The sequence below is a fragment of the Aotus nancymaae genome, unplaced genomic scaffold (assembly GCF_030222135.1).
Source record: "Aotus nancymaae isolate 86718 unplaced genomic scaffold, 86718_ANA_hifiasm-v0.15.2.pri h1tg000032l_0, whole genome shotgun sequence".
Lineage (NCBI taxonomy): Eukaryota > Metazoa > Chordata > Mammalia > Primates > Aotidae > Aotus > Aotus nancymaae.
Window position 1 is genome coordinate 45,001 of NW_026988445.1, and position 17,500 is coordinate 62,500.

A 17,500-nucleotide genomic window follows, 5' to 3' on the forward strand; every position below is an offset into this window, starting at 1 on the left:
GACAGGGTTTCACCATGTTGGCCAGGCTGGTCTCGATGTTCTGACCTCAGGTGATCCACCCGCCTCAGCCTCCCAAAGCGCTGGGGGATTACAGGCCTGAGCCACTGTGCCCGGCTATTTGTTTATTTATCTATCAATCGATTTATTTAGAGGCAGGCTCCCTCGCACGCATGCGTGCGTGCATGCATGCATTTATTTAATTAGTTAGTTTATTTATTTATTTATTTGGGGGAAGGCTCACATTTTTCTTTCCATCGAGGCAGGCTCGCATCTCTCTCTCTCTCTCTCTCTCTCTCTCTCTCTCTCTCTCTCTCTCTCTCTCTCTCTCTCTCTCTCTCCCCCCCCCTTCCCCACATCGGCCACCCCCCCTCGCCCCCGTCTGTCTCTCTTTAAAGGCAGGGTCTCGCTCTGTAGCCCAGGGTCACTCCAGCCTCAACGCTTTGGACCAAGACATCGGCACGTGGTCTCGCTTTGTGGCCCGCACTCTGGACACATATATTCCTTTTTAAATTTTGACGATGCTGCTGCTGCTGCTGCTGCTGCTGCTGATGATGATGATCATTTATACAGGCGGAGGTGGTGTCGACTGACGGCTCGAGATGATCTCAAACTTTGGCGCTCCGGCCATCCTCCCACGTCGGCCTTTCAGACTGCTGCGATGACAGGCGTGAGCATGGATGGAACGGGCAGATCACGGGCTTGAGAGATCGAGACCATCCCGGCCGACGTGGTGAAACCCCGTCTCTACTAAAAATACAAAAATTAGCTGGCCGTGGTGGCGTGCGCCTGTAGTCTCGGCTACTCGGGACGCTGAGGCAGAAGAATCGCTTGAACCCGAGAGGCGGAGGTGGCGGTCGACTGAGATTGCACCACGCTACGCTACAGCCTGGGCTCACTGCAACCTCCACCTCCCGGGTTCCAGCGATTCCCCTGCCTCAGCCTCCCGAGTTGCTGAGATTATACAGGTACGTGCCTGTCATCCCAAGCCACTCGGGAGGCTGAGGCAGGAGAATCGCTGGAACCCGGGAGGCGGAGGTTTCGGCGAGCCGAGATCGTGCCACTGCTCTCCAGCCTGGGCAAACGAGAGCGGAACTTTGTTGAGGGGGGGAAGAAATGCGAAATTTGGGAGTGAAAACTTGACCCCGGGACAGGAGGTAGCGTGCTGCAAGCTGTCTTCTTCTCCCCGTGAAATCCACGCTGTCTCCGGGAGCGTGGATTTCACGGACCTTCGTTTCCCTGTGACAGGTATTGCCACTCTGAGGTGGTGGGTCTGGCGCCCACTCGGAAACGCTATGGACTGGACTTCCATCTTAGATGGGTCCCATCTCCACCCCTAGCCTCCCTCCGTCCACACGCCCCCGCCCCTGGTCTCCTCTTCCTGTTGTCTAGGGGAATTGAAGTTCCATATGAACCCATGGGCGGGTGCCTAGGCTGTGTCCCCTGGGGGCTCTGGTCGACTAGTTGCAGGTGGGCACCACCTGAGAGGATTCCCTGGGCCCAGAAACGACCTGGCCCGAGAGGGATCGGGGAGAGGCTGGTGATGCGGCGTGCCTGAGCCGCTCCCCCCACCAACCTCCACCCCGACCCAGAGCGATCCAAGATTCCCTTCTTTTCCGTGCTGACATCTGCAAGCATCTAGCTAGGTCTTTTGTGTGTGTGTGTGTGTGTGTGTGTGTGTGTGTGTGTGTGTGTGTGTGTGTCTGTCTGTCTGTCTGTCTGTCTGTCTGTCTGTCTGTCTGTTATAAAGCTATTTATTTGGGTGAGTTATTCCAAGAGTTGTATACAGCTTTATTTTTTTTGGAATTGCAGTATTAAAGTTGCACTTTGGATTTAGGACTTACTGTCATTACTTTGGTGATATGTACGGTGGTCATCTAATGGATGCTGCACAGAGTAGGGACTACGGGGACCCACATTTTGTCCCCATCCCATCTTCAAATAATTGGGGTCTCTTAGGTCCGTGATGCAAAGGCATAAGACAATCCTGATCTTGAAGCCTTGAAGAAAGTCATTACGTATACACAGATAGAAAATGCAAATATGTCAATGTCATCTGATAGCTTGAAATAAAGAAATATTTTAGTTAAACTGTTATCAAAGTTCACATTTCTGTTAATGAGACATTACAAACCACAAGGTAAGGTCTTTACATTTTGGTTATTAAGCAGAATCAGTGCTTGGAACTATAGTTAATACTTAGTGGAATGATAAGTCAATCTACAAAGCGGGATAATGTATTAGACTGTCATGTCTTCATTTTTTCCTGTATGCCAGGGTTTTTACATATTTGCCATATAAGTTGGCCTTTTGCAGGAGGAGTATAATTTACATTGTTTTTGACAGTGGGCTTAGTATGGTTAAATGTCCTATAAACTTGAAGGATGCTTCCATTTTTGTGGGTCTTAGCCTCTACCTGGTGCTTGCTATTGGGTGTGTTCAGGCACTGAGAAAGAGAAATAATGAGTGAGGCAGATGATGATGTTTGAACATAGGCCTTATCATTTAGTGAAGCATAAAAACACTGACACTTTTATATAAATGTCTTCGGGCATCACCTAGCGGCCACTGTAATGGAAAATCGAGGTGGCGCGGAGGGAGGTCTGCCTGACGACTTCACAGAGCCTGGGGCAACCGGTTTCTCTTCCTCCCATCTGGAGGCCCCTCCCTCTCTCCCTCGTTGCCTTGGGAACCTCCACCCTGGTGGGGGCCCTATGGTTCTTTTATCAGTACTTTGTGTTTCTTTGTTTGTTGGTGTCTTTCATGCGCATGCATAGACTCTTCTCCTTGGGCTTTATGAGGAGTTGGTTTATTTTTTTTAAGCCCCTCCCCCCCGCCCCTTTACTCCAATTCCGTGAGTTTGTGAGGTGGGTTCCCCCCGACACCGCACCTCCCGCCACCCTGCGTGGAAACGTTCTGGAGCCAGGCGGGTGGGCCTCCATCTTCTCTCCCCTCCGCCCACCCTTTGCCGGTTGACATTTGCATGGGTGATCGCCAGGCCTCACCTCACTCGGTGGCCACTGTTTTTGAAGATGGGGGCTGGGGCTGGGGCACGGTCCCACTTCCCCAGAGGCAGCGGGGGGCGATGGCACAGCCTTTGGCCCCCGTGGGCAAGCGGGTGGGCGGACTGGACTGTAGTGGTGGCGTTTTTTCACCCCTTCACGCCTCAGGCCCCCCTCCCTCCCTCCCTCCCTCCCTCCCTCCCTCCCTCCTTCCCTCCCTCCCTGGGAAAGCTTCATCTTGGCTGGGTCTCAATCACCTTTTATCATGATGTCTTATTTTCTCCTTCCTTGGACCAGCAAATTTGCAAAACGGGAAGGGCATCATGGCGCCACTCTGGGCCGTAGTAGTATTTGCCCAAAATAGAAACGCTGTCTAAAAAGTAATACTTTGCTCCCTTAAGATTACCGGAGGCGATGCCTTGGCACGGAATTCTAGGAAGGCATATCTTTTCCCCAGGACGTGTTAGCTGCTGTTTTTCTCCTGTTGTTCACTAGCGCTTTTGTGGATTTCTCGACGTATGGTGACAGCGGGTTAATGTAAACTGTACTTCATAGTGTGATAACCTGCTTTTTGCCAGTTAAAACTAACTCTCTCCTTCTCAGACTAAAAGCTGTTCAGGCTTTATGTTAGCTTCCTGAGCTGGACAGACTCCATCTTAGCTTCTACATTTTAGTTGTTTTCCCACCATTCAGTACGGAACCAGAGTACGTAGCAGCTGGGGCGGGCTGACACTGGGCACCCCCAGGAATGCATTTGTTGATAAGAGGCCGACTTAAGTGGTACCAACAGAGCCTGGGAATGCAGGCAGCTGCTGTCCAGTGCCCAGAGCCCCCGTTACCTATGTAAGTTGTATGTCTTTTGTGACAACTGTACCCCTCGCACCTGGCACTGTTTTATTTCTCATGTACTAGGTTAACTTTTAACTTTTTGCTTACTCTGCTTTTGTGAAAAATTTGCTTCAGCTACGTTCCCCCTCCCTTTTAAAACTAGGGTATAAAAGACCACCTAACATTTTCTTAGGGGCCGGCCGAGAGAATTTTGTGCGTCAGCCACCTCTCGGTCGCTGGCATAATAAAGGACTCATAATTCAATCTCAGAGTGTGCTGCATTCTTTGACTCGCTCGGGTACAACAATAAGGTCTTCTGCTTCTGCTTCTTCTTATTCTTCTTTTTCTTTTTCTTCTCCTTCTTTCTTCTTCTTCTTCTTCTTCTTCTTCTTCTTCTTCTTCTTCTTCTTCTTCTTCTTTTCTACTCCTTTCTTCTTCTCCTTCTCCTTCTTTTTTGTAGTATTTTATTTACTGATCTCTCTGAAACATGCACAAGTTTATATAGCTAAGGGAACTTACTTACCATGCTAAGATGTTGCTCAACATGACAAGTTTCTACAAAATATATTTCAAGGTATATAGTACCTTCATTTCATTCCCGAGGAATCAACATGTGAACATGACGTTTGGTTGGTGAAATTTAGGATACAAGCATAAGTGTCAAATAATATCACACTTCCGGTTTAATGGAAAACATAACGGTTGTGACAGTCTCACCTAACGCTTTGGTTAAAGAAAGGGAGAAGACGGACAGGGGTGTCACAGAAGCATGCGAGGATTTGACAGTTCGAATCATCTATAGCCCTTCTGAGAAACTACAGATGAAAAATACGTAGTAAAAATTTCTGTAGGCCGGGCGTGGTGGCTCACGCCTATAATCCCATCATTTTGGGAGGCCGAGGCGGGTGGATCATGAGGTCGAGAGATCCGGACCAGACCATCCTGGTCAACGTGGTGAAACCCCATCTCTACTAAAAATACAAAAATTAGCTGGGCGTGGTGGCGCGCGCCTGTAGTCCCAGCTACTCTGGAGGCTGAGGCAGGAGAATTGCTCGAACCCGGGAGGCGGAGGTTGCGGTGAGCCGAGATCGTGCCATTGCACTCCAGCCTAGGTAACAAGAGCGAAACTCTGTCTCAAAAAAAAAAAAAAGAAAAAGAAAAAAGAAAGAAAGAAAGAAAGAAAGAAAGAAAGAAAGAAAGAAAGAAAGAAAGAAAGAAAGAAGGAAGGAAAAAATTTCTGTAACATGGTGGTTTCGGTACATTTATACTGATCATCATTCCATTCACGCACTCAAATAACTGCTGCTTCTGATCACTGAAAACTAGATTCAAAGCCACTGCTCCACAAGCTGATGCTACCGGTCCCCTATAATAACAGGTAGTTTAAATCTGGAAAGAAGGCAAAGCATACTGGTTAGTCAATGACTTGTAGAGATAATTGAGGCTACACTACTATACATAATCAGGTGCACGGTGTTCGTAACAATGCATACTGTGGTCCGGAGGTAATTCCGATTACCATATTCTATATTTATTGGTCATCGACAGCATACATTTTATGCTCCAAAAGAAATACCCCGATCCAACAAAATGGTCACATTTCATGTTCTTTTAAAGACAGACGAACTAAATTTAACGAAGCATTGGCTCTTCTTAATATCCCATTTTCAAGTTACTGATACGAATCCGCCAAAGAAACAATTATGCGTTTTACCTAACATCAAGTAATCTGCAAAGTTCCCGAGACAGACGCATGGCTTGTTCAGTTTCCAAAAGTAAATACAGGCTTTCTGACTGAAAACATTCGCATTCCTAGCTCTCTAAACCAAACATTCAAAAGAAAATTACAAAAAAATGACCTCTAAGCTTCTGAATAGTCCACTTGGTGACATAGAGTATTTTCCGTCCCAACACTTTCTCGACTGCAAAAGATATTTACTTCCTAAGTACATGACAAAGTCTTCGTTTCAAACCATTCACTCAGTTAGTTTCCATGGTAACATTGCGGGATTCCTTGGCCACCATCAGTCGCATTAGTTGACTGTGGAATTTCTCAATCTTCTTTACATCTTGAGCTTGCTCTGTTTTAGACACCAAAGAAACTCGATCATCTGTTACTTTCATACATACACCAGTTCCCATCAGAATGCCTGTATGTATTTGTCAGCTGGGCGCGGTGGCTCACGCCTGTCATCCCAGCACTTTGGGAGGCTGAGGTGGGTGGATTGCTTGAGCCTAGGAGTTTGAGATTGCTTGAGCCTAGGAGTTTGAGACCGGTCTGGCCAACATGGCAAAACCTCGTCTCTACTAAAATACAAAGATTAGCCGGGCATGGTGGCACAACTCCTGTAATCCCAGCTACTGGGGAGGCTGAGGCACAAGAATCGCTTGAACCCAGGAAGCAGAGGTTGCAGTGAGACAAGATCGCACCACTGCGCTCCAGCCTGGAACAGAGCAAGACTCCGTCTCAAAAGCAAAATTTAAAAAAGATATAAGGCACAACTGTAAACTTAGCTGAATTCTGATATCTACCCATTTTTGTGTCATCCCTATAGTTCACTTTGTATTAAGTTGGGTTTCATTTGGGATTTGCGATGTACATATATATTTCTAGCTGTTCATACAAAGTTCTTATATATCAAATGAAAAGTGTTTTTCTCGTATGTTATTAAGTAGTGAATATATAAGGACTGTACTGATCTTCTAGGCTTGAGTTTACATAGGTGAATATCACCAACACCTGGCCTTAGAAAAGGACCATGTCATTTTTGTTTTGTTTTGGTTTTTTTGGGCTATGACTTACGTCTTTTCTTGCCTCCTTCCTAGACGTTCCTATTTCGCTTTCTTGTCGGCTCACTTTTTCCCGTTCTATTTTCCACCAAACCATCTGTAGAGCTACAGAAGGTATCCTTTCTTATTTTTGGTAGCCAGAACTTTACCTAGGAATCTTTTAACAGTTTTTTAGTGCTTATTTTTAAAATCACTGTCAACAATAAATCTAAGCCTAGAAGTATCCCTTCTTTCAACATATTTTTATTTGTTTCCCCGAGATGTGAAAGGGTTTCATTCCTTTAAGAGGCCTAACAGATTTGCCCCGACAGAGTTCACAAAACCCACTTCTCTAGAACGTAAATTGCTATCATGGGAGACTACCCAGAAATCTGACTCATGGCCCTGTGCCCACACTCTAAGACCTGTGTCTTTCGGAGAAGATCACAATGATTTAAGGACATTTTGAAACTTCCAATTATGTCTAAAAATTATATTCTTTTGTTTACATGATGAAACTTTTTGTTGTTCCTTGCTGGTATATAATAAAATATGTACGTGGGCGGGGGGGGGGGGAAGAAGAAGAATGCCTGTGTTTGAGAACCACACGTGCCGTGCCGTGCCCTGCCGTGCCGTCACTGGGTCAGCGAGGTGAAGCTTCTCTCTCGGCAGGCAGGCAGCGTGGCTGAACTCCTCCCAGGTCTGGTACTGGGGCATCGTGGCCTGGAGTGCAAAAGTAAACAGAAGCAAGGCCGCAGAACCCGGCCCGGCAAACTACCTAGAGTCGCCAATGGACGCAAAAGTCATAAGGTCTTGTTTTCTACAAATTCATGAGGACTTCTTCTTCTTCTTCTTTTCCTTCTTTTTCTTCTCTCCCTCTCTCCCCCCCCCCGTCTCTGTCTCCCTCTCTCTCTCTCTCTCTCTCTCTCTCTCTCTCTCTCTCTCTCTCTCTCTCTCTCTCCCCCCCCCCGTCTCTCTCTCTCTCCCCCTCCCTCTCCCTCTTTTTCTTTTTACTAGAAGCTCAGGTAGATCTAATCTAATCTAATCCATTCCCAAGGCCTCAATTCTTTACTTTAGGAATCCCAGATTTGATCTCCATACAGAATCCTGTACGGAAGTGGCGAGTTGATTTCTGGACTTGGAGACCTCATAGATGTTACACATTAATAAAGATTCAGGCCTGGCACGCTCAGCCTCCCAAAGTGCTGGGATTACAGGCGTGCTGTTCACGCCCACTTATGCCCGGTGTGTTATGAGCGGCTCGGCTAACATGGTAACTTTGTGGCCCCATGGTTGGGCCTTTGGTTTCCACCCTAACAGCCAGAGGCTGCCTGAGAGAGCCCTGTCCCTCGAAAGAAGGGTGGTTATCTGCAGATAGCAGCAGCGTCTTGCTGTGAAATCCACAAAGCCTCCACTGCGATTCAGAATGGTGTATGTCCCAAACGGCTGGTCCTGTTTATCTGCTCTGGTCTTTAGGAACGAATGCTCCCCTACTAAAATCTGTCACGGACACCTCCGGGACCGATGAATATGGTGGGTGCAAGTTCGGAGGTGAGGCGGGTACTTCGCTAGAGCTGAGGAGTTCGAGACCGGCCCGGGCGACAGGCTGCAGTGCATTTGTCTGTCCAAGGCCCATGGCAGCCTCCGCTTCCCTACCTCGAGCAATCCTCCCACCTCGGGCTCCAAAAAAGCTAGAACTACAGGCGCCTGCCATCACGATGCCCGGCTAACTTTTTAAGTGCTTTTATTTTTTAGTACAAACGGGGACTCGCTGTGTTGCCAGGGCTGGTCTCAAACTCCTGGGCTCGAGCGATTCTTCCACCTAAGTAAGTCTCCCAAAGTGTTGGGGTTACAGGCGTGAGCCATGGTGCGCTGTCCTCTTCTTTATTTCTTTCATTCCTCCTCTCTCTCTCTCTCTCTCTCTCTCTCTCTCTCTCGCTCTCGCTCTCGCTCTCGCTCTCGCTCTCTCTCTCGCTCTCGCTCTCGCTCTCGCTCTCGCTCTCCCCCCCCACCGCTCTCTCTCTGTCTCTCTCCCTCCCTCCCTCTCTCCTCTCTCTCTCATTCTTTTTCTTTTTTCTCTTTCTTCCTCCCTACTTTCTCTGATTTCTCATTATCTTTTTCTTTCTGCTATTTCTCTTTCTATTTTCTTTTTCATCTTTCTTCCCTTTACATCTCTGTCTCTTTCTTTCTTTCTTTTTTCTTTTTTCTTTTTTTTTCCTTCGAGACGGAGTTTCGCTCTCGTTACCCAGGCTGGAGTGCAATGGCGCGATCTCGGCTCACCACGGCCCCCGCCTCCTGGGTTCAAGCAATTCTCCTGCCTCAGCCTCCCGAGTAGCTGGGACTACAGACTGCGCCACCATGCCCAGGTAATTTTTGTATTTTTTAGTCGAGACGGGGTTTCGTCATGTTGACGAGGATGGTCTCGATCTCTTGACCTCGTGATCCACCCGCCTCGGCCTCCCAAACCAAAGTGCTGGGATTATGGGCGTGAGCCACCGCGCCCGGCCCTCTCTTTCTTTATATTTCTTGTTCTTTATCTTCCTTTTTATTTTTTTATTTTTTATTTATTTATTTTTTTATAAAGATGGGGTTTCACCATGATGGCCAGGCTGGTCTTGAACTCCTGAGCTCAGGTGATCCACCCACCTCGGCCTCCCAAAGTGCTGGGATGACAGGCGTGAGCCACCGCGCCCGGCCTGTTCCTTATCTTCCTTACTCTCTTTCTCTTTTCTTTATTTGTTTCTTTCCATCTCTCCATGTGTGTGTCTTTCTGTGGATTCTGAAAGAGTCTCTTCAATCTGTACCACAGACCTCTGAGACTTTCGCTTTGTTGTGTTTTTCCTCCTTGTCGTGTAAAATGTGTTCGCTTATTCTTGGGGCCTGATGACGACATGAAGACGAATTGGGAAAGGAGGGAGTTTTTATTTCTGTGACTGCTGACGGGGAAACGGAAGGCCTGGAAAATATCGCCAGACCGACTCAAAGTTACAGAGGATGTCAGGGCCTGTATACCTTCCGAGCTCTCTGTGTACGTGTAACAGTGCGTATTCACCTCAAGAGGGAAGCGATTTTTTTTTCCTTTTTTTTTTTTCCTTCCCCGCCCCCGGAGTCTTGCTCTGTCGCCCAGGCTGAAGTGCAGTGGTGAGATCTCGGCTCAGTGCGACCTCCACCTCCCGAGTTCCAGCGATTCTCCTGCCTCAGCCTTTCGAGGGCCTAGAGATGGTGGTTTCGTCGCGTGGACCGGGCTGGTTTGGAACTCCTGACCTCAGGCGACCCGCCCGCATCTGCCTCTGCCTCTGCCTCTGCCTACTAGAGTGCAGGGGTGACGGGCGTGGGCCGCTAGGCCCCGGCCCGCTTTTTCTTTTGTCACTAGAAAAGAAAATAGTGCGGGCCCTCTCGTGATCACGGTATAAACCCTTCTATACTGTGGAATACGGCGCGCGTGTGCGTGCGTGCGTGCGTGCGTGCGTGCGTGCGTACGTAGGTGCGTGTGTTTCTGTGTGTATTGCCGAGTCATGGTGCTTCCTTCCCCCGCAGGGGCTCCGCTCGGTTAGTTGTGGGGATAATGCCTGGGAGGGTGCCGGGCTGACACTTGCATATGTTGTCTTCGGGCGTCACCTAGCGGTCACGGTTCTTGAAGGTCTAGGCGGCATACGGGACGCTCTGGCCGCCCGCCCGCAGTCAGGAGCGATTGTGGCTTCTCTCCGCTACCCGCCGCCCCGCCCACGCCCCGAGCTCACCCGCCCCCGCCCCGCCCCCACCTTGGTCCGTCCGTCCGTCCGTCCGTCCGTCCCCCTCACTCCCTCGTTGCCCAGAAGACCCCTGGAGACCCTGGCTGGGCCCGATTGGTCTTCTCTTTGATCCGTCGTTTCCCTTTCTCTCTTCGTGTCTTTTTTTTTTTTTTTTTTTTTTTTTTTTTTGAGACGGAGTTTCGCTCTTGATACCCAGGCTGGAGCGCAATGGCGCTGTCTCGGCTCACCGCAATCTCCGCCTCCTGGGTTCAGGCAATTCTCCTGCCTCAGCCTCCTGAGTAGCTGGGATTACAGTCACGCGCCACCGTGCCCAGCTAATTTTTTGTATTAGTAGAGACGGGGTTTCACCATGTTGACCAGGATGGTCTCGATCTCTTGACCTCGTGATCCACCCGCCTCGGCCTCCCAAAGTGCTGGGATTACAGGCTTGAGCCACCGCGCCCGGCCTCTTCGTGTCTTTTTAACCCATATGGACTCTGCTGCCTGGGTTTTATGGATGACAGCTCCACTTTAGGCCTTGCCGTTAGTGGGGACTTTCCTGATTCTCCTCAGTTGTAGTGAAAGCAGGTAGATGTCAAGAGCGTGCAAGTAAATGGCATTTCCCAGAAGTCATCGAATGGGTGTGGAGGAAGAAACATGCGGTGCCCCCCTTTCAAGGCAGCGATGCCAGCAATAATGAATTAGGTGTCATTGCTGGAGTCGGCTTGTTTCCTGAGTTGCCCTCCGTGCCCACCCCCACCCCAGGCTTGAAAACATTCTAGAATAACCTACTGTGCCTCCGTCCCTTCCCCTTCCTCTTTCTGTCCCCTTCTGCTTGCTCCCCTCGGTTTCTCTCGTTCCAGTCAGGCATATCCTCTCCACTCCACCCCCACCCCCACTCCTTAGGTAAATTCAACCACCCTGGCCTGGGCCCTCATAGTCATTTTTTTTTTTCATTTTTAAGATAGAGTCTCGCTCTGTCGCCCAGGCTAGAATGCAGCGGTGTGATCTCTGCTCACTGCAACGTCTGCCTCCCGGATTCAAGCAATTCTCCTGCCTCAGCCTTCTGAGTGGCTGGGGTTACAGGCATGCGCCACCACGCCTGGAGAACTTTTTCCTTTTCTTTATACGTTAAAATTAAAGAAGTTTTTTTGTGTTTTTAGTAGAGACGGGGTTTCACCATGTTGGCCAGCCTGGTCTTGAACGCCTGACCTCAGGTGGTCCACCCGCCTCAGCCCCCCAGAGTGCTGGGATGACAGGCTTGAGCCTCCGCGCCCGGCTCATAGTCACTTTTAACGGTTACGTTAAGTGTAAATTTTTATTTTCCTGGCCAACATATTAGTAAGGTGGAAGGTGTGTCGTAGCCCCTACCTGGGCCTTACTATGCTTTTAGAGGATTAAAAAACAAGAAAATAGGCCGGGCGCGGTGGCTCAAGCCTGTAATCCCAGCACTTTGGGAGGCCGAGGCGGGTGGATCACGAGGTCGAGAGATCGAGACCATCCTGGTCAACATGGTGAAACCCCGTCTCTACTAATACAAAAAAATTAGCTGGGCACGGTGGCGCGTGCCTGTAATCCCAGCTACTCAGGAGGCTGAGGCAGGAGAATTGCCTGAACCCAGGAGGCGGAGGTTGCAGTGAGCCGAGATCGCGCCATTGCACTCCAGCCTGGGTAACAAGAGCGAGACTCCGTCTCAAAAAAAACAAAAAAAAACAAAAAAAAAAAAAACAAGAAAAGATCTTTCTATCCTTTCTCCTTTTGTTTCTGTCTTCCTAATTTCCTTTTCCAGCTCTTTCTTTCTTTCTTTGTTTCTTTCGTGGTTTCTGTGTTTCCTTGTATTTTGTCTTTTTTTGCGACAGAGTCTCACTCTGTCACCCAGTTCTGTGTTTCTTTCGTGGTTTCTGTGTTTCTTTCATTGTTCCTGTGTTTCTTTCGTTGTGTCTGTGTTTCTTTCGTTGTTCCTGTGTTTCTTTCGTTGTTTCTGTGTTTCCCTTTTTTTTTTTTTTGAGACAGAGTGCCACTCTCTCACCCAGTTCTGGTTCTTTCGTTCTTTCTGTGTTTCTTTCGTTGTTTCTGTGTTTGCTTTCCTTTATTTTCTTTTTGCGAGACAGTCTCACTCTGTCACTCGGTTCTGTGTTTCTTTCGCTGTTCCTGTGTTTGTTTGTTTGTTTGTTTGTTTGTTTGTTTGTTTCTTTCTTTCTTTCTTTCTTCTTCTTTCTTTCGAGACAGAGTCTCACTCTGTCACCCAGTTCTGTGTTTCTTTCGTTGTTCCTGTGTTTCCTTTTTTTTTTTTGAGACAGAGTCTCACTCTGTCACCCAGGCTGGAGTGCAATGGCGCGATCTCGGCTCGCTGCAACCTCCGCCTCCCGGGTTCAGGCGATTCTCCTGCCTCAGCCTCCTGAGTAGCTGGCATTACAGGCAAGCGCCACCATGCCCAGCTAATTTTTTTGTATTTTTAGTGTAGACGGGGTTTCACCATGTTGACCAGGATGGTCTCGATCTCTTGACCTCGTGATCCACCCGCCTCGGCCTCCCAAAGTGCTGGGATTACAGGCGTGAGCCACCGCGCCCGGCCTAGTTCTGTGTTTCTTTTGTTGTTTCTGTGTTTCTTTCGTTGTTCCTGTCTTTCTTTCTTTCGTTGTTCCTGTCTGTCTGTCTGTCTGTCTGTCTGTCTGTCTGTCTTTCTTTCTTTCTTTCTTTCTTTCTTTCTTTCTTTTTCTTTCTTTCTTTCTTTCGAGACAGAGTCTCACTCTGTCACCCAGTTCTGTGTTTCTTTCGTTGTTCCTGTGTTTCCTTTTTTTTTTTTTCCTTTTTTTTTTTTGTAGCTGGGATTACAGGCGCGTGCCACCGCACCCAGCTAATGTTTGTTTTTTTTAGCAGAGACGGGGTTTCAACATTTTGGCCAGGCTGGTCTCGAACTCCTGACCTTGTGATCCACCCGCCTCGGCCTCCCAAAGTGCTGGGATTACAGGCATGAGCCACCGTGCCCGGCCTCTGCGTTTCTTTGTCTCTCTTTCTCTCTCTCTCTCTCTCTCTCTCTCTCTCTCTCTCTCTCTCTCTCTCGCTGTTTCTTTCTCTCTGTCTCTCTGTCTTTGTGTCTTTCTTTTTAGACGGAGCCTTGTTCTGTCGCCAGGCCAGATTATGTTTGGCACAAAATTTCATTTTGTCTATCTTCCATCTTTCTTTCTTCTCTCTCTCTCTGTCTCTCTGTCTTTCTTTCTAGACGGAGCCTTGCTCTGTCGCCAGGCCAGATAGTGTTTAGTACCGAATTTTATTTTCTCCATTTTCTGTCTTTTTCTTCCTTCCTTCCTTTCTTTCTTTCCTCCTCCTCCTCCTCCTCCTCCTCCTCCTCCTCCTCCTCCTCCTTCTTCTTCCCCTTCTTCTTCTTTTTTAATTTTCACCTTGATGCAGGTGGGCGAACGCTGAAAAAGGCATTAGCCTCTTCTTTCTTTCTTTCTTTTTCTTTCTTTCTTTCTTTCTTTCTTTCTTTCTTTCTTTTTCTTTCCCTCCTTCCTCCCTCCCTTCTGTCCTTTTATCTGTTCCTTTCCTTTATTCTTTCTTTCTTTCTTTGTCTTTTATACTTTCTTTTTTCCTCTCTTTCGCTCTTCTTTCCGTCATCTCTTTCCTCATTCTTTCTCTTTTTCATCTTTCTTCATTTTCCACCTTTCATCATATACCTTCTCCAGATTTTTTAAATTCTGTCTGTTTTCTCCATCTCCTTCCTCCCCGCTCCCTGCTTGCTTTCTTCCCTCCCTCCTTCCTCCATCTCTCTTTTTTCTATCCCCTCCCTCCCTCCCTCCCTCCCTCCCTCCCTCCCTCCCATCCCCCACCCCGTGTGGATTGTGAACGTGTCCTCATTCGGCGTCTCTCTGTCACCTGAACGACTCGCGCCCGAGTCCTGTGTGTTCTTTCTCCCTCCGAGATGCATCTCCAAACACCCACACGTCATGGGCTTGTCTTTTGACTCTGTCTCGGTCTACGCAGATACACGTTTGGAGGAGCGTTTCTGTGGGGTTGGGGTGGAGGGGCTGTGTTTTCGGCCTCGGGAAGACTTTCTCGACTCACGGTTTCGGTTTTGCGGTCCGCCGGCCGCCCTGCCATCCGGATGTGTCTCGGTGACAGGTTTGGGATGGTGACATGTCGCCGGTTTTCGGGCTCCATCTGGTGGCCGCTTTTATATGGTTCTCCTGGCTTCCAGAGCTCCGGTGGCAGCTGCTGAGCGAGGGGAGCGTCCCTGCTGTGAGCTAGGCAGAGCTCCGGAAAGCCTGCGGCTGTCAGCGGGGCTGTCCCTGTGGCGCCAGAGCTCTGGCGAGTCACTTGTGAGTCAGAGCACGGGCGTGCAGGGCTATAGGGGGGCAGGCTGTCGCCGAGTTTCCAGGCCCGAGCGAGGTGTGCGGGCTGCCGGGGCTGGTCGACCAGCACGCCGTAGCTCCCGAGGCCCGACCCGCGACCCGCGGGGACCCTCCGGGCATGGCGCGGGTGGTCGGGGACGCCCCTCCCCGGCCCTGTCGCGGGCCTGTGCGGGCCCTGGCCGCCTGAGGCACCCGCCGAATCTCTTTTCCAAGTTCTCGTGGGGAGTCGGTGGCCGTCCTGCGCCGTCCTCCCGGGGTGCCGTACCCGGCTGCGGTCCCTCTGCTGTGATACTTTTCTTCCAAGTCCGCGTTCGTAGTCGGAGAGTGGTCCCTGAGAGCGCCTTCGGTCCCTCGTGTGTCCCTCGCGTGTGAGGGGACGGCCGAATGGGTCTCGCTCTGGAGGCACGGGTCGGCCCCTGCGTGGCACCGGTGGCCCGGAGGGCGTCCCTGGTCTTGGGGGTCGACGAGACGGCCCTGGGTGCTCCGTGTGTGGCTGCGATGGTGGCCTTTTTGGGGACAGATGTCCGTGTCGCGCGTTTCTGAGTCGGTGGTGTGGCCGGTGACTCGACCCCCTGCCCCCCAGGGTGGGTATATCTTTCACGCTGAGTTTGAATTTTGGGCCACCGGGTTGTTGCTGACACGCTGTCCTCTGGCGACTTGTCGCTGGAGAGGTCGGGCCTCTGGATGCGTGGGGGTTTATCTGGTCTGGCGGTGACCTGGCTAGCCGGCCCTGCTCTGGCTTGAGCCGCCGGCTGGGGCCCGTGTGCCTTGCCTCTCACGCATCCGTCTGAGTGTCCCGGCTCCCCGGTGCCGCCCTGGGTGGGCCCGGGTCTCCTCTGACCCACCCGGGTGTGGTGGGGAGAGGCCGATGCGGGTGGGGGGCTCCCTTCCGCCTGCGCGTGCGCTCCCCGCTGCGGGCACCTGGGGCGGTCGCGACAACCCCGCTCCGTTGGCTCCGTGCCGTGCGTGTCAGGCGTCCTCCGCTCCCTTGGGGTTGTCCGCCGTCCCTTCCCTCAGAGCGGGGCTGGCCGACCGCGGGCTGGTCGGCTCGGTGGTTTGGTGAGGCTGGCGAGGTCCCGTTGCTCCGCTCTGGGTCTTGTTCCGATCGATGTGGTGACGTCATGCTCTCCCGGGCTGCGACCGTTCCGCGGTGGGCGAGGGACGGACCTTCATGGTGAATGGCTCCGCTCTTCTCACCCCACCCGCGGGGGCGCCCCGTGTCTCTCCTCTCCCTGCATGTGTGGGGCTTGTGGTGGGAGGCATTAGGGGTACGGAATCCGGCCCGACCTCGCCGTGCTTCTCCTGTCGTCTGCCTGGCGGGGGCGGCGGGGTCCTCTGACACGGCAGGCATCCCTCGCTCTCGCCTCCTGTGGGTGTTGCCTTGCGGGCGCGGCCCCCCTCCGCGGCGGTGGGGGGCTGTCCCGCCGGCCCGTCGTCCTGCCCTTGCCGGGGTGGTGCGAGCGTTGGCTCCGCTCAGGCCTTTGCGGTGCTCCTGGAGCGCTCCGGGTTGTCACTCAGGTGCCCGAGGCCGAGTGGTGGTGGTGTTCCCGCCCCTGGGGCCCCCTCCTCCGGCTGCTGCCACGGGGGGTCTGCGTGTGGGTCCTGAGGAGGAGCTCAGCTCAGCTCATTGGAGGGGGGGGTGTGGTCGAGCGAGGTGCGCCTCTCCCGCGTGGGGTAAGGGGTGCCGCAGGTTTTCCTTCTCCTGCTGCCGTAGACCACGGCCCCCCCTCCCTTCCCCAGGTGTCCCTGAGCGCCTCCGTGGCTGGCCCGGTGAGGGGGCGACCGGTGGGTTGGGGGAGCGAGACCCGCCCTCGGTGAGAAAGCCTTCTCTAGCGATCTGAGAGGTTGTGCCTTGGGGTGTACCGGATTCCCCCGGCTCGCCGCCTCTCTCTGCGTTGTGGTAGCGCTGCCGTCAGCGATTGGATTCGCTCACGTGTAGGCAGAGTTCCCTCTTCTCGGTGATGGGAGAGAGAGGGGTCCGCCGGTCCCCGCGGTGGGGACCGAGCGCCGCTCGATGCCTACTGTGGCCCGCGCCTCCCCCCTCTGAGTCGGGGGAGGGTCCCGCTGGGCCTGGCCCGGTGTCCTGGCCGTTGGGGGCGTCGTAGCTTGAACGCTGGGTGCGCGTGGCGTCCAGTCTGGCGTGTGAGCCGGCTCTCTGTCCGCTCCCGTGCCGAGCCGTGGCCGGTGCCGATGGCCGCGCTGTGTGCGGGGCAACGGGTCGGGCCGCCTGGGCCTGGGAAACCGTCCCCCACGGTGGGGCGTGCCGGTCTCCCGGAGCGGGACCGGGTCGGGGATGGACGAGATTCTGGGCACGTTGCCCCGGTGTTGGGCTGGTCGCTTTTGGGGCCCCCGGTGGTGGGGTCTGGGTCCCGTGAGGGGGCTCCGCGGTGGTGCCAAGGGGCTGGCCGGCGTCCTGGGTGGGGCGGGCCGTGGGACCGCCCTCGTGTCTGTGGCGGTGGGATCCCGCGGTCGTGCTTTCCCAGTGGCCCGACCGCACCCCGAGGTTTCTGCCCGAGCCCTCGGCGGGCTCCCGTGCCCCTGCCCTCGTTGGGCCCTGGCCCTGCGTGTGCGCCTCCTCCCCGCCGCCGGCTGCCGATCCTTTCTCTCCGAGCGTCTCTCCGGCTGTGCTGGTGCCGGCCCCGTCTGGGACCCGAGCCGTCTCTGCCTTGTGGGGCGTCACCCCCGGCCACCGTCGGCCGGTGTCCGCGTCCCCCAGGTGTGTGCCTTGGCTTCGGGGCCCGGTGGTCGGCTCCACGTGGCTCTGGTGTGGACGTCGGAGCGGTCGGGTCGGCTTGCCGCGTGCGCGGGAAGTGGTTTCCGG

General features: G+C 52.4%; 1 long non-coding RNA gene across 4 annotated transcripts in view; it reads left to right on the plus strand.

Annotated features, from left to right (window-relative positions):
- The window catches only part of LOC135277452 (uncharacterized), a 51,311-nt gene that overhangs the window by 19,927 nt on the left and 13,884 nt on the right, over positions 1 to 17,500 (plus strand). The window contains exon 3 of one of the 4 annotated variants that reach the window (XR_010345044.1): positions 571 to 902. The exons of 2 other annotated variants lie outside the window; for them this stretch is intronic. This is a non-coding gene — a long non-coding RNA (uncharacterized LOC135277452). Of the gene's footprint in view, positions 1 to 570; positions 903 to 10,072; positions 10,146 to 17,500 lie in introns of those variants that run through there. One more of the 4 variants, XR_010345045.1, reaches the window with a different exon arrangement.